Source organism: Eumetopias jubatus, unplaced genomic scaffold (assembly GCF_037043125.1).
Source record: "Eumetopias jubatus isolate StellerSeaLion01/CBP00866 unplaced genomic scaffold, mEumJub1_p1.0 scaffold_9, whole genome shotgun sequence".
Classification (NCBI taxonomy): domain Eukaryota; kingdom Metazoa; phylum Chordata; class Mammalia; order Carnivora; family Otariidae; genus Eumetopias; species Eumetopias jubatus.
Genome location: NW_028274815.1, coordinates 78030678 through 78046163, shown reverse-complemented (window position 1 = coordinate 78046163; position 15486 = coordinate 78030678). Strand labels below are relative to the sequence as shown.

The following is a 15486-nucleotide window of genomic DNA, read 5'->3' as shown; positions in this document are numbered from 1 at the left end:
AAATCCCGTCTCACGTTCCTATTTCTTTGCATGTCTTATCCTTTGTTCTTGAAAGCTGGACCTTTTAACTATGCTATAGCAGCTCTGAGTGCTGATCTTCTCCCCTCCCCCCCCCCAGGGGCTTGTTTTTGTTTGTTTATTCTTCCAGTGGGTTGGCTGGACTAGTTGAGCGAAGTCTGTCCCTGCCCCGCACTCCCCTGCAGAGTGCAGCCTACAGTGGTATTTCTCAGGGCTCACAGTCTCCCTGGGAGGACAATGGTTTTATCAGGGCTCTCTTCTTTCCCTGGTCTCTTTTAGGCTGCCTACCTCTGATGTTATCACACCCAGCGGTTAGGCTCCATGAACTGCTGGTTGGTTGTGCTACTGTTTATAACAATGTTCTGGGGCATCGATTGCCGCACAGGCTGATCCAATTAAATGCAGGCCTTTTTGAAGGGGTAACTTTTGATGTCAGTGTTTGAGGTCTGTTCTGAACCCAGGAAGGTTCTTCCTAGCTGTCTCTTTCCCTGGTTGTCTCTAGCCCGAAGTTTCAACAGTTGCTCTCAGGGAGCTGCCAGCTTCTTGTTACTTACCACCAAAATCTCCTTGTTTTTGACGGCACTTTGTTATTAATAAATACAGTACCTCTGAGGAGAGCCTCAGAGCTTTCTGTTCTTATGGCCTGCCTCTTCCCTCCTTTCTGAGCCACTGCCCTGGAGCTGGGGTCCACTTCTCTCAGAGTGACACACCCATTTTATGAACAGAGTGCTGGGTGGGGGCAGCAGACTTTGATCTTCTAGGCTTGATTCTTCTGGAATTGAGCCTCTGCCCTACAAGCAAACTGGGATGACAGAGGGCAATTGGGGCCTCAGGATTCTCAGCTTGGTAAAGAGCAGCCACCACTCTTGTGAGTTAGAGGCTGGCTATACTTTCCTGGAATTCAGCCTCTGCACCATGGAGCTCGAGGGGAATGAGAAATGCTGGCAGCCTGCCCCTCCCAGTGAGATACTGTAGCCCTTGATGGAAACCCAAGGGAGAAGGAGTCACACATCTTCTTGGCCACAACCAGCCAAGACTATAGCCTCTGCCATGCTGAGCTGGGCAGGAGAAAGTGGGCCACAGCTCAAGTGCTACAAACCCTTGCTGTTATTACTGAGATTTAGTAGGTTTTCCTGAATAAATATCTCTTCATTTGCTGTATGCCTTTAGGGCAATTTCCAGATATTTTAACTGATTGTTCTCTTAAAACAATTCTCATCAGTGATTGTTGTTTTGCTGAGGAGGTCTACAGAACCCCTAACACTACCATTCCAGAAGTGGATCCTGATAAAACTTATACTTAATTTCTATCAAAGAACAAAACACTATGTACAAGTTCCTTTTAGTCTATTAATAGTCCATGTTAGGGAAGCCGGCAACAGCCAGCAGAATATGAATTTTACACACTAAGAGGAAACGTCCCCCAGGAGGAAGTGGAGCCATCCCTTAAAAATACATTGTTTTTGTTAATAATAACAGTCACCCACATGTATATCCTGACTAGCAAGTCATTTGTAAAATGTGAGGAAATGTTACCATGCATGGCAGGTGGGTGATCACAAATCAGATCATCAGGAGGTCAGAGTAAGCAAATGAGCCACACACATCCCTTAAAAATAAATACCCCTTTTGTGTAGAGGGGGTTACTCTACACATAAGAGGCTCATTTCATTCTGGGCCCCACTCAGCTGAGAAGGCCAAAAGCTGAGAAGGCCAATCAACACCTGAGAGAAATGTGGTACTCATCTCTCCCAAAAAACAACTATAGCTTGGGGTAACCAGGCATGGGAGAAAAGAATGTTGCCAGCACATTCTTGGGAGTCACCAAGTGTTGCCCATTCCCCTAGCAGATGGCATTCTCAGAATACAAATTGACGAGAGGGCTAGGAACGTGACAAGCCATGCAGTAGCGAGAACTGGACCAGACCCTGGAACCCGTCCAGCCCCAGACTCCTCATCTACAAAATGGAGATCCTCAATCACGTACAACGCCCAAAGTCAGTACTTAGCAAACCCATTACTCTGGACAGGGTTCCTCAATAGGCTCTGCTTCCCCTATGGGTCCCTCCAGATAGCAAACTGATGCCAGAAGGTCCAAAGGCTGTCCTTCTGTAGAGGCCCCATGGGCACCCTTTCCAGAGTCGGCCCATGCCTTGACCTCCCCCAGGACCTGACTGTGCTCACCTTCATGAAGCTATCAAAGGAATCATCCCTGAAGGGTACCCTGATAGCACAGGAATCCAGATCCCTGCCCTCACACCTCTCTGAGCTTTCTTCCCAGCCAACTGAGGCAGGACAGATTCTAGGCATGAGATGGGAACCAGTGATAAAGGACATAATGTCCTGGCCCCCAGAGACAGCATATCAACAGGGCCTGCCCCTTCAGACAGTAAGAGAGATCCAGTAGGGAAATCTCTAGCAGCTGTTTCTGGCCAGTGAGATACCAGTTGGGTGACAACTTTTAAAAAGCAAACCACGCTAGAAGAAAACGTTATAAAATGCATTATACTCTTCCCTGACTGTAAGGGCTATTCTGAACAAGAGAGCCACAACACAGATCCAATCCTGTCCCCTCCCTGGGGCCCCTTTCCCATCTACAGGATGAAGATAAAGAGGAACACAAGTGAGTAAGTGACGGTACCTAAAGCTGCCTTCTATCAGGGTGCAGCCTCATCCCTGTGTCAGATGCTCCTGGCTTGCCGCTCTTTTTCTGTTGTTACATCTACCCATTATGATAGCTTTCCTCTTTACCTGCAATCAGATTATCAGCTTTCAATGTTCTTGTCAACTGAAGTATACTGCTTCTCGCTGCTCCCCACCCCCCGGACGGGGGGCTGGGGCTTGGAAACCAAACCATCCCAATGAGAGCATGTGTGAATGCTTTAAAGAGAACATCCAGGGCGCCTGGGTGGCTCAGTCGGTTAAGCGTCTGCCTTCGGCTCAGGTTGTGATCCCAGCGTCCTGGGATCGAGCCCCGCATTGGGCTCCCTGCTCCGTAGGAAGCCTGCTTCTCCCTCTCTCACTCCCCCTGCTTGTGTTCCTTTCTCTGGCTGTGTCTCTCTCTGTCAAATACATAAATAAAATCTCTAAAAAAAAAAAAGAGAACATCCACTAGAGGAGGGCCACAGGAGCTCACAGGCACCTGGTTTACCTTCTGCTCCCCAGACCTCGCCCTGCCCTGGGTCCAGGGTAGTCGCTCGTGAAACCCTCTTGCCTTACATGTTACGGGGCTACCAGGTCAGAGAGCAGCACGCTTGGAAGGCAGTTGCTGAAAAGAGACTTTACCCCAAACTTTAAAAAAAAAAAAAAAAATCCACCATCTGACTATGTTACTACCCATAATGTGAAAATCTTCTGGAGGTGCACAAAGCTCACCTCCCACTCCCTTTTGGAAATACAATTTGTTTCTGATTAACTGGGTCTCAGCTGCAATTAGATACACATGGAACTTATTGTTCCTACTATTGTCTGTCTGGCACAGTTTGGGTTTTGATTTTTTTTTTCTCCATCACTGTAAAGAAATGCAACTTCATTTTATTTTTCCCCACTGTAATTTTCTTTAATTATGAAGTTAGCATTAAATGCTTCTTTGGAAGGCGTTTTATTTTGTTCTAAGAAGAAAGGGTCCACATGTTGTAAAACAATAATTTTGTAAAACAAACAAACCCTCCATGATCTGTTGTGAAACCCAAAGGACCAAATATTTCACCTCAATGTGTTATCTGACCAGACCTGTGGCAGGCACAACCTGTCCACCCCTCACCTAAGCTGTCCCCACTGACAGGGGCCTCTAGATTGCCACCTCATCTGCTGGGAGGCCGTGTGTCACAGGCTAGTGGCAATTCTAGGGCAAGGAAAAGTATAGTCCTAGTTTCAAACAGAATGAGAAGAAGGAAGGCATCCCCACAAGGACAACAAAGGGTCAGGACCAAACAAGACCACAAATACGTCTGGAAATACCTCATATTTAACCACTGAGTGTCAGAATCCCTTGCCTGTAACCCCAAGGGCTCTCTCCACATCTAACCATAATACCACAGGTGCAGGGACTTGGGGTACCTCTGCGAGGCCCAGCTGAGAAGACCACCGCAGGATGGACACAGCCCCTCTCACATGGGTGTCTGCATCTTCACATGGGGCTCCATTCTCCAGAGCCAGACACCGTCTCTCCAACCATCTTCTCTCTCTTTAGAGATTCCTGTGTGATGAGCACCAGGATCAGAAAAATGAAACCAGCAGAAAACCCCAGCCCTCAAGAGGACATTGTTGATGTTCTGGGGCCGTCAGAGTGCCGCTCCTTGTTCCTCCAGCTCCACCTCTAGTCTCCCTGCACCGTAGCAGAAAGCATCACCATGCCAAATATAGGGAGTCTTCCTTGCCTCCTCTATGAGCCCCTCCCTCCCCCACATCCAATCCATCAACAAGTCCTGGTGACACACCCAGAACCAGAGCCCTGCTCGCTGTCTCCCAAGCTCCCACCTTAGTCCCAAACACCACACCTACGGAGGTCACAAGGAGTTCTGGGTAAACTCCATTGCCCTGGGCCTTTCTGGATGGTTCACATCACTCCACAAGCACACGGATCCTACGAAGATATTAACTCCAAATGGAAGGAGTGGAAAAGGCAGTCCGAATTTGGCAGCTGCATAGGGAGAGGATGTAAAAACCCTACACAAAATACCATGTCATCCAACGACAAAAACTCAAATAGTCAAAGATGCCCTCACCATCTCCCTTCTGGAAGTAAGTCATGTGCCCAAAGTTATAGGGAGGGGACGCACATTCCTGTGCATCCTCTCAGCCTCAGGAAGGGAGGCGCCCCCCCCCCCTTTTCTTTCTCTGCCAAGAAGAAAACCTTAGGGCCAAATTTCCCTCAGAGTGAGAAAGTAGTCGGGCACCTCAGGATTGCAGCACAGTGGTCCAGAATCACCAAGATAAAAGACACTAAACCACTTGGTACTGAGGGTGCCAACGGATGGTGTGTAAATGACAGCTCCCATTTGGGGCTTCAGTGAGCCAGTGCCCATCAGAGTCATTCAGCATGACAGGACCCTTTGCCAGCACCAAGGACAACCACAAAGACAGGGACGGGTTGCAGACCAGGCCTGATCCTCAGCGCATGCCTCCACTCTCCCGCACAAAGCCATCCAACAGACGATGCCTGAATCTCTCTTCTTTGGCCCTAAGGACTCTTTTGAGGCCCAATGCAGCATTTTCAAGTAAACTAGCCACCAGCTGTGGACTCGTGGCACCTACTGAAGTGAGAGGACATATTCTCCTCAGAATTGGCTTCTCCTGGATTCTTTCCCTTTGGGACACCACTGTGCTTAGGAGCTCAGATAGATCTGACACCTCTTTCCAACCATCAACCAAACTGGTCAGTCACTCAGTTCTGCCCCCTCTTCCTTTGAGGTTTCTCGGCTGTCATCACCCTCTTCTCTAATAATACCACTGGCACCCACACAGGGCTAAGACAACAGGCTCAGAACTGGCTTCCCAGTGAGGCTGAGAGCCAAAACTACATGTGCACACTCACACACATGCACATGCATGCATTCACTTAAAGGCACACACACACACACACACACACACACACACACATGCACATGCATGCACTCACTTAAAAAAGGCAGGGGCCCGGAGTCTAGGTTGAGGTGCAAGGCTTTCTTCCAGTGCCCTGCACTTGTAGCTTTCACATCAAGATCCCACAGCACTCCCCACCACACTCAGATGCAGGAGCTGGCTCCAACCCCATCCCCTAGACATCTCCCTGAACCCCAGCCTCAAGCAACCCTCCCTCTAAGGAGCTCTGGCTCTGCTTCCTGTTTACACAGCTCATCCTGTATCTAAAACTTCTCTTCCACTGGGTTCTTTTCTCAGGTTAGACTTCACTGCTTTTGATCAAGAGCCACTACAAGACTCAGGGAACAGGAATCATTCATTCAGGAAACAGCATAAGCCAGCAAGAGAGTATGTGACTTCAGAGTCAGAGTGAAAGCCTATGCGCAGAGATATGACCACAATAGAGACAATTTCAGAAAGGGAACTCAGAATGAGGTGTGTATCAGTTTACAATTATAAGATGGTGTCTGTAGAACCCAAGAAGGAGACAGAGCTGGTCAATGGAAGAAAGATTTTCAGTTATTCCTTGCTAGTATTGCCACTTACATGTTTTGCTTTTATTGCTCAGTTGAGTACACAGGAACTGAAATTACAATGCTTTTGGCCACTCAGTGGCAAGCTCTAGTTTCTAATACCATTCTCCAATAAAAGGGATGAGGGCTCTTTGGAGAAATGGGTGATTCTAGGGCTGGGACAGGAAATGTACAAGATGAGTCTGGAGCATCTTGCAGTGCCAAAAAAGAAAGGTGTGCTAAAACAACAACAAACAAACCAGTAAAAAGCCCCATAATAGTGGGAGTATGTCAAAGGGTCCCAGGAGCCAACAAAAGAGCTTCCAATGGCCAAAGCTGGAACAATGTGAGCCACAAAGTAAATAATCTAATACCGAATTATAACCCAAAGTATAAAATAAATATCCGTAAGTCCACTCTAATGTAAGTGAATGACTGGATAAATAAATGGAGAAGAGACAAATCTCACATACTGAAGAATTCCAAATAATTCATGTAAATGCCCCTGTTCCTTCGAAGAGGTAAAGCCCCTCACCCCTTACCTGTGGACTGCACAGGGCAACTCCCTTACGCAGAGAACATTACAGGGGAGTAGGGGGAAGGGTACCTTTACAGAGGAGAAACCTGATAAACCTAACCTCAGGCAACTGCTCAAGGTCAGCATCCACACGATGTCATGGTGACAGTGTGTGCCCTGCTGTGATGTGACCAGAAAGGCATTTCATCTCTGTGCTCCTTCTCTCCAAAACACATATCCCCAGTAAAACGTGAGAAAAACATCAGACAAACCCAAAATGAGGGTGGGTTCTAAATACTATTCAGTACTCTTCAACACTGTGAAGGTCAACAAAAGCAAGGGAAGTCAGAGATTCTCACAAGAAGAAGATCCTCAGGAAATAAGACGAGTAAGTGTAATGCGGTGTCCCAGATAGGATTTGGGGATGGGAAAAGGACATTAGGTTAAAAAACTAAGGAAATCTAAGGAAAGCATGGAGTTTAGTTAATAATAATGTATCAACTAATGTATCATTTGTGACTAACGTACCACAATAATGTAAGATGTTAACAACAATGGAAACTATATTTTTTCCCATATTGGGGAAAAGGGGGGGGGGCAGACTTAGAGGAACTCTGCACTATTTTTGCAACTTTTCTGTAAATCTAAAACTACTCTGAAATTTAAAAGTTTACTTAAAAAAATAATCTTAGCTCTGAATCAACAACCCTCCTCCTCCCCCACCCGTTTCTCTTAAACAGGAATGGTAACCTATACTTTATCTCCCCACAGCACTTAACTACCTCTGGCCTCCTTAGGAGCCAATCTTCCAGTCTCCCACACATCTCCTGCCATTGGCTGAGGTCCCTGGTGCCACAGCTCCAGGTCAAGGCACGCATTCTGCTCACGTGACAGCTCCCACCAGGCCGAGGCCATCAGAAGTAGAACAATCAGACTTTGGGAAGCAGCTGCCTTGCCCTTCATGTAACCCAGCCTTCTAAGAATTGACTCCTATTCCCAGACTCCTCTGACGTAACTTGTCTGCAGGAATCCAGCCCATGATCTGAAATCTCTGTCGTCTGGGCCCGATTCACCCACCCCAAGCTGCAGGGCCTCTGGCAACCCTAGGGTGCTCCTGCCTGGCCTAACCCAGGTCTCCCTCCTTCCGGCTCCCCTAATAATCCACTGGTTTCCACCTGTTTAGGCCATCAAGATGCACCACTGCTTGGGGGAAAGGGGTCCACAGGCTGATGAAAAAGTGGGAGGGGTTCCTCTTTCCAAAGGCTTAATTAAGAGCAAGGAAAGGTGCAGGACAGGAAGAGAGCGAGGAGAGAGAAGATGAGAGGACAGGGAAGCACCGTGCTGGGTGGGGAGGGCCATCTTTCACACTTGCCAGACTTTTGGCACCCCAGGAGAGTTCACAGCACCTCTGCTGCTCCACGGTGTCACCAGGATGCATGGGACTCTTAGATCGTCTTGTAAGAGCACCAGCAGTGCATGTGCATTTCCACAAACTTGGCCTGATTCATCAACGAGAGTCCAGGACACTACATAAGTCAGCCAACGTCAGTACACTTCCCCATGACCACACCCAGAAAAAGACCAGAAAAAGCTAGAAACTGAGCCTTCTGTTGGAGGGAGGAATCAGGGAACAGAAACCGGTTCCCAGGGGCCCCAGAAAGCAGCACAGTGCACTGCGTGGGGCTGCGGCCCATCTCCCACTGCAGGTGGCGTACATGGTCCTGTTTCTAATTCAACTCTCTCATCAGGAGGCATCCCTCCCCTTATTTGAGTGAGCAGTAACTCTTTCAATGAAACTTAAATAATTTTTATGAAGAAGACGGAATTTAGGTGGTTAGCGAATGGCCTGTTGTAGTACTATTAGACAAGTGTTCCTGAAAAATTTCTATTTTCTCAGTTACAGACTTCCCTCAAGGAAAGAATAAGCCACAAGGACAATAAAACTCTGAATTAACCCATTCAAAGGATGATGAATGAAGAAAGTTCTCAAAAGCCTCCTTTGAAAATTAACCTACTTTCAAATTAATAAGATGCTTATACCCTGAAATCAACAAAACAAAGGAACCTGCAGCTGGGTTCCCATCACCGGAAGAGCAGAAGCAGGGCTCCCTACAGGTAGGGGACAACTGGACACACACCAGCTGCCCGGCAGCCTGGTCCTGCCAGGCCCCCACCCTGGGGGCTTTCACGGAACCTGACCCTGCAGTCAGCCAAGGACCGTAAGCACAGGAACTTGAAAAAGAAGAATTACCATAATCCCCTTACTGCAAGTTTGGAAAATAAAGGAGGAAAGAAAGCCCCACTCATAATTACACCTTTACTGAAGTTAGCTCCTTATTTTTTTTTTGAGAAGATCAGTGTGTACAAAAGATACCGTATCCTGCGTTTTCATTGCATGTGTTAGATTGTAAACATATGTCATGCTTTTGCCAGGCCGCAGGATGATGATATTTTAAAGTCTGCCTCAACACCTTCATCGACCCGTAGTTTTTTTTGTTTTGTTTTGTTTTTTAAAGATTCATTTATTTCAGAGAGAGAAGGAGATGGCGCACCAGCAGGGGGAATGGGAGAGGGAGAAGCAGGCTCCCCACCGAGGAGGGAGCCCAGTGCGGCGCTCGATCCCAGGACCCTGGGACAATGACCCGAGCTGAAGGCAAACACCTAACGACTGAGCCACCCAGGCACCCCCCTGGACCCGTAATTTTTAACTCAATCTGAAATATGTCTTACAAAGGAGATACCATGTGGCCCTTTCTTCAGCTCTTACGCAGCCATGGGCGGGCGGGGCTGGCAAAGCTACAAAGACCCTGTGTGATCGTGGCCGTGGTCAGGACAGTCCTCCCTGGCGCAAAGTCTACGGGTGTTCGTGGCATGCGCTCACACGCCTCCCTGCACAAAGCAGATGCATAGCGCAGCGCCAGTGCGCTGGCCACTGGATGTGTGTGCTGGGAGGGGTGGGCTCCGTCTGCTGGCGGAGCCCAGCCCCCGTGAGGTCAGAGGACTGGCGTCCCTGCTATCTGGCAGGGTCTCACAGAAAGACGCTCAGCACAGCACTACTTCTGCCAGTAACATATTTTATGCGATAAATTGCAAGGTTTAATAGCAGCCTAAATGCCTGTTAGGGACACAGGAAATTACGGTTCCGTGGTATGGTGAAATACTACGCAGAATTTGAAATGGAAATCACGGAGTTTATAACAACTGACAAGTGAAAAAGTAAAATTCTAAGATCTACCAATATAAATACGCAGAAGTACAGATACACGCAAAGTGGGAGACATGAGAAGAAAATAGATTAAAATGTTAACTCTGGTAGTGGTGGTACCATGATTTTCTTGTTTATCTACTGGACCATGTTTTTTCTAAACTCTTTACAATAAGCATGCAAAATTTTACTAACTGTACCCACATGAGGTTGTTTGATATCTCCATACCGTGGGGGCGCCTGGTCCCTTGAGTGTCCGACTCTTGGTTTCAGCTCAGGTCTGATCTCGGGGTCGTGAGATCAAGCCCCTCATCAGGCTCTTTGCTCAGTGTGCAGTCTGCTTGAGTTTCTCTCTCTCTCTTCCTCTGTCCCTCCCCTCTGCACGCTCTCTCTCTCACTGAAACAAATTTAAATACACACACACACACACACACACACACACACACACACACACACACACACATATCCATACATCCATACATCCACGCTGTGTTTTGGGTCTTCTTGCTGTACCCTTCCCACCCTGCTTCTGGAGCTAATTCTTCTCTCCTCCTCCCTCCAGACTCTGCTGGAAGAGCAATACCTCACCCCTCCCCCAATCTCACACAGTGCTCTGCACACATCCCCTCCTTCACCCTAGTCACATGAAGTGTGTCACACCTCAGACTCTCAGCTCTTAGGGCAGGGACTGGGGCCTGGCCATCCCCAGACCACAGGGCCAAGGGACATAAAGCTCCAGTGGGCTTGGCAGACAGGCAATAAGAGGGAGCCAAGAACAGGCTACCCAGCAGAAGGGAAGGTGGAGATTCAGAAGGCTGGGGTCCAGGGATGGGCACCCCGAGGGCAGCTGCAGGAATAACCACAGGGCAGGAAGCAGAAGGCCACAGGTCGGGTGACACTAGACATCTCTGCAGCCATGAGAGCTGTAAGGATGGAACAGGAATCCAGAGGCAAGTGCTGAGTCCTCTCTGGAGATCAGGGTAACCTAGAGTGACAGAGGGCGGTGACGGGAAGTAGAGAGGACAGCATAGTCATGGGTCAAGTCCACTTCTGGAAGGAGATGGAGGATGAGCAGAGCAAGAACGTCCACTACATTTTAAGGCCTCTAGCTCTCTAGGGAGAAGCAGCCATATTTCAGTTTATGGGAGGAGGCAAAGGGGCATCTACGAAGCAGGGAGTGGGGTGGGGAGCAAGAGCTTCTTTATGCAAAAGGAAAGGCTCCCAGCAGAGACTGGAAAGGAAGACTCTGCTGAACATAAACACAGTCCATCTGACGGAACAGGCCATTTGTTCACCAAACCCCAGACAGCTGCACCAGTGTGTGTCCCTGTCCCACCCTCCCTGGGAGCAGAGCAGCCGACAGGAAGCAGGGACAGGCCCGGGACAGAGAGCTGGTCTGGGCTTCCATCTTTAGGGCAGGGCTCACGAGCCATGTTAGTGACGAGGTGTTTAAAGCAGAGACCATGGGGATGCTCAGTGGCACACAGAACCTGCCCGAATGAAGCCGACCCTACAGCAAGGGTGGACACAAGACCAGCCAGTACTCTGCAGCGGGAACCAGGACAGGCCCACACCCGCCCCAGCAGGCTCACACAACCGCCTGGCAGGCGGGAAGAGGAGGGGGAGGGAGCGCAGTCCAGCAGGACTTGGCCCCACCCTGAACTTGACCACTCCCTCCCCACCTGGGGCAGCCCCAGATTTCAAGAAACAACTGTTTCTGACCACAGGCGTCTCAAGACTGAAACTGAAAATTAATAAGCAGTGCTTGCTTCCCATCCCACAGCAACAAAAATCTGTGAAGACTGAGTCACAAATACAAAGGTTTACGTGGGTAAATAGAGTACAGTGCAAATTGAGGATGGTGGGAACCTCAGGGAGAGGGTGCAGGCACATGTAGTTCCAGCTGTGTTGGGAATTAAAAGGTCAAGCCGAAGACATTCCTTGTATTATTCTTCCCATGGTTTTTCATATAAAGTATCACCTAACAAAAGTTTGTATGAAAATGAAGTAGATCCAAAATCCCTAACTGTATTATATTTTCACATATCTTTTTACTTTTCAAAAAAGCAAGGTAGGTGTACTAAAAAGTTTAAAGATGAGATCAGAATTCTTTTAAATGAGAGGCTATGCACCTATCACTTTAGATCAGATCCCTGGATGTCAACCACACTTGCCCACTGTCAGTGTGGACTTGCTGGATGCTGGCATCCATCCCCCGTGACAGGCCCGCTGGGAGACACCTCCATTCAGGCAGAAAGGACGAGTGGACGACCAGCCACCTCACAGCTGCCCACAGCCTGCCCCTTTCCACCTTGCAGGGGAGCCGTTAGACCTGTCTAGAAGTGCCCACCTTCCATTTTTAACCCTCACCAGCCTGCCCTCCTTGTGGGGCCCTTACAGCCTGGACCAGGCACTTGGTATCCATCGGGGCCCAACTGTGACCTGCACCAATAAGGTAAACCACACCTGGCCAAGATGGTCCCTGAGTGGCAATTTAACCTGCCATTCCTCGGGCGGGGTGCTGATTTTACCCAGACCTCCAAAGTCTTAACCCCCAGAATGTGATACTGCAGGAGTTGCAGGCACAAAGGAAGGGAAAAAAGGGACCAGAAGCCAGGGTCCTCACATTGCCTGCTGTGCCGCTTTCTTTACCGCTGCTTCTGCTTCTTGAAACTTTTCCAGCTTTTAAAGCACAGTGTTGAGCTAATAAGCCAGCAAAAGAGATCACACAGCACACCTCCGATGTGGTAGACTCAAAATAAAGGGGACCAGAACGGCAAAAGTGCTGTTGCTGCCACCTTTCACTAAAGAACAAAAAGCCTGGGGGTGCCTGGGCGGCTCGGTCAGTGAAGCGTCCGACTCCTGATCTCAACTCAGGTCATGATCTCAGGGTTGCAGGTTCGGCCCTGCACTGGGTGGGCTCTGTGCAGGGCGTGGAGCCTACCTAGAACACAACACAACAAACCAAAAAACAAAACAAAAAGGAAACAAAAAGAGAAAGCCTGGCCTGGAGGTGGGGGTGGGGTGCACCCCGAAGACCAGCGACCAGACGCTCAAGTCCAGCAAGCATCCCATTACAGACTGCGGCTGCTTTTCTCCCCTTTCTGGGATTCCGCAAGGCACAGTTTATCAGGAGGGCCAGCCAAATGCCTAGAATCTCTCCAAACACAAGGCTGCTTGCTTACACTGGATCGCTTGGAGATACAATAAAGCCTCCTCATAAATCTGCTACTGAGGCTCAATGTAGTAAGATCATTTCATACGGAGAAGTGTGGCATTAAATTACATGGGGAATGGTGCCACTGAATCTTTATACCTAAAACCACTTCAGACGGGTAAAACATGCCAACCTTAAGCCAAATGCAGCTCCATAAACAAACAGGCACCCTCTCGAGGCCACGGGATTACCGGGCCAATGGCAACCAGAATAAGGGACTGCAAACAAGCGGGGATTTCAGTTGCCAACAGTGGTACATTTGAAACATGCCAAGTGACCAAGCTGGCACGGGCACATAAAATGCCTCGAGGCTTTTGGGAAAGACACGCAGTTTCTTTCCTTCCAGAGCATTTTCAGAGGAAGATGTCCTGACCCCACTCAGAGGGTCATACCATGTCCGCCAATACTCCTCCAACCCCTCCTATGCAAACCCCCGGCCTCTCTGTGCGGGGAGGGTTGACATGGAGGGACACCCATGACCTCAGAATAGAAGCACCAGACTCAGGAAAATTTCACAGGTGCTCTAGTTAAATTCTGTTTTGTTAGGGTCCCCGCCTCCAGAGTTTGGAGTTGAAAGGGAACTAGCAAGGGGACTAGCAGCACAGCTGGTGTGTAAAAGGTAGCAGTGGGGTTCCCACACAGCTGTGGGCTGACCGGCATGGGAGGAGGGGGCACACATCATACCGCTCCTCATTCTTATGACTGGAAGGCTCACCCTCCATAGGCCGGCACAGGGGAGTTCGGCGGGAGAGACCAGACACAGGGGCACCAGGGCCTGCGTCTGGCAACAGGGCAGGCTGGTTGAGGGCCTGAGGCTGCACTGGCTACTCAGGGGGCTGGAGATGGGGCACGTTCTGCCTCATAAGGCTGCTGGTCAGAAGCAAGGGACCAAGTATGCAAATGCACAGTGGCTGGCGGGCCACGTTGGTCATTTGCTCTCCAGCATAACAAGAGCCTACCAAGATCTAGGGCAGCACGAGAGGGCAGAGAGCCAAAGGAGAGGGAGCCCCGACTGGGGCCCTGCTCTCCAGAACTAGAGTGCTAGGGAGCACATGGTGACAGCTCACCCCACGCGGCCAACCAGGAACCAAGGACACAGAGCAGGGCTCGGTTTTCCTTTTAAGTGACCATCCCTTGGGAAATAGGCAAGGGGAAGAAACAAGTTTGTTGGTATCCTCTGTGCCCCAAACTCCATCTGGGACTGTTCCTTGTCTCAGAGAAGCTAGCACATGACAGATACTTTGTATCAGACAAAGTAAGCCAAATGGGACCTCATCCCCCACCACCTGCCCGTATCACAGACAATACGGATTACAGGCTACAAGTGGGTTCTGTACCTCCCGGGCACACTTGAGATCCTAACACAGCATACCTTTTCAATTTATAAACTGCAGGGTCACAACTCTGGTCCCCGTGGCTGGGACAAGCTGGTTCACACCAGTTATTCCATGAAGAGATGCCTGCAACCAAACTATTCATCCATCTCTGAGGCCTCTGTAAACTAGAACTGGCATGTCATTATTACAGTGAAGCAGCTGGGCTCCTGGCTTTTAAGTCACCTTGCTCAACTCATCGTGATAGGGTAGCCTTGGGACATCTCATGGGCACAAGCAGGAGGCGCTCCTGCCAGAGCACAGCAGATTCTGTGCCCCCCATCAGAACCACTGCCAAGTACAGCAGGGCCAGGAGCCCCACCCCACGCTCCTAGAATGAGCAGTGTTATCAATTAGCACTGAAAGAAGCAGCCCAGTTTGGGGAAGGTAATAAAAATAAGGCAATAGATATCTCTAGTGGAGGGTGGAAGAGGGACGAGTGCCCAGGACAACCCAAAGTGCGGTCTGTGGACCAGCCGCATGAGCATCACCTGGGAGCTCGTAGCACGTGCTTGACTCCCTGGGAGTGGAGCCCAGCACTGTGCCTGGAACAAGTCCTCCAGGTGACTGATTCTATGGCACTGAAGCTGGAGAAGCTATATCTAGCTTCCTGTCCTGGAAAGAGGCCTGAAGCTTGACACAACTGTTTCCAACTAAGTCCTCATGCTCTATGAAAAATCGGACTTCCCTCTTTTCAATAAACTGGAAAAGCCCCACAAGAGAAAGACAAGGGTGTGGGCTATGTCCACAGTCAGAGATGGAAGAATGGAATGCAGAGTAAGCCAGGACAGAATGGGACAGAGAACTGTACTTTCCTCAGCTGTCCCACCCCAATCTCCCACCCTCCCCTCTACTGGGGCACCCTCTTCACAGCCACATCAGTGACCAACAAAAGGCCAAAAGAGAGATTACCACCATTTGGTGCAAGGGTGGGGGTGGGGGTGTGAGTGTGTGTGTGTAACTCAACACCTGCCCACAGTTAACTCGGAATCTGGGCTGAGGGCTGCCCCATCTCCACTCTG

General features: G+C 49.4%; 1 protein-coding gene across 9 annotated transcripts in view; it reads right to left on the bottom strand.

The window, feature by feature from the left end:
- INPP4A (inositol polyphosphate-4-phosphatase type I A) overlaps nucleotides 1-15486 on the bottom strand; it is a 131846-nt gene that overhangs the window by 83614 nt on the left and 32746 nt on the right. Inside the window, exon 2 of one of the 9 annotated variants that reach the window (XM_028104000.2) lies at nucleotides 4078-4216. The exons of the other annotated variants lie outside the window; for them this stretch is intronic. The gene's annotated coding sequence lies outside the window, so the exon portion shown is untranslated. The remainder of the gene's footprint in view (nucleotides 1-4077; nucleotides 4217-15486) is intronic. 9 annotated transcript variants of the gene reach the window in all.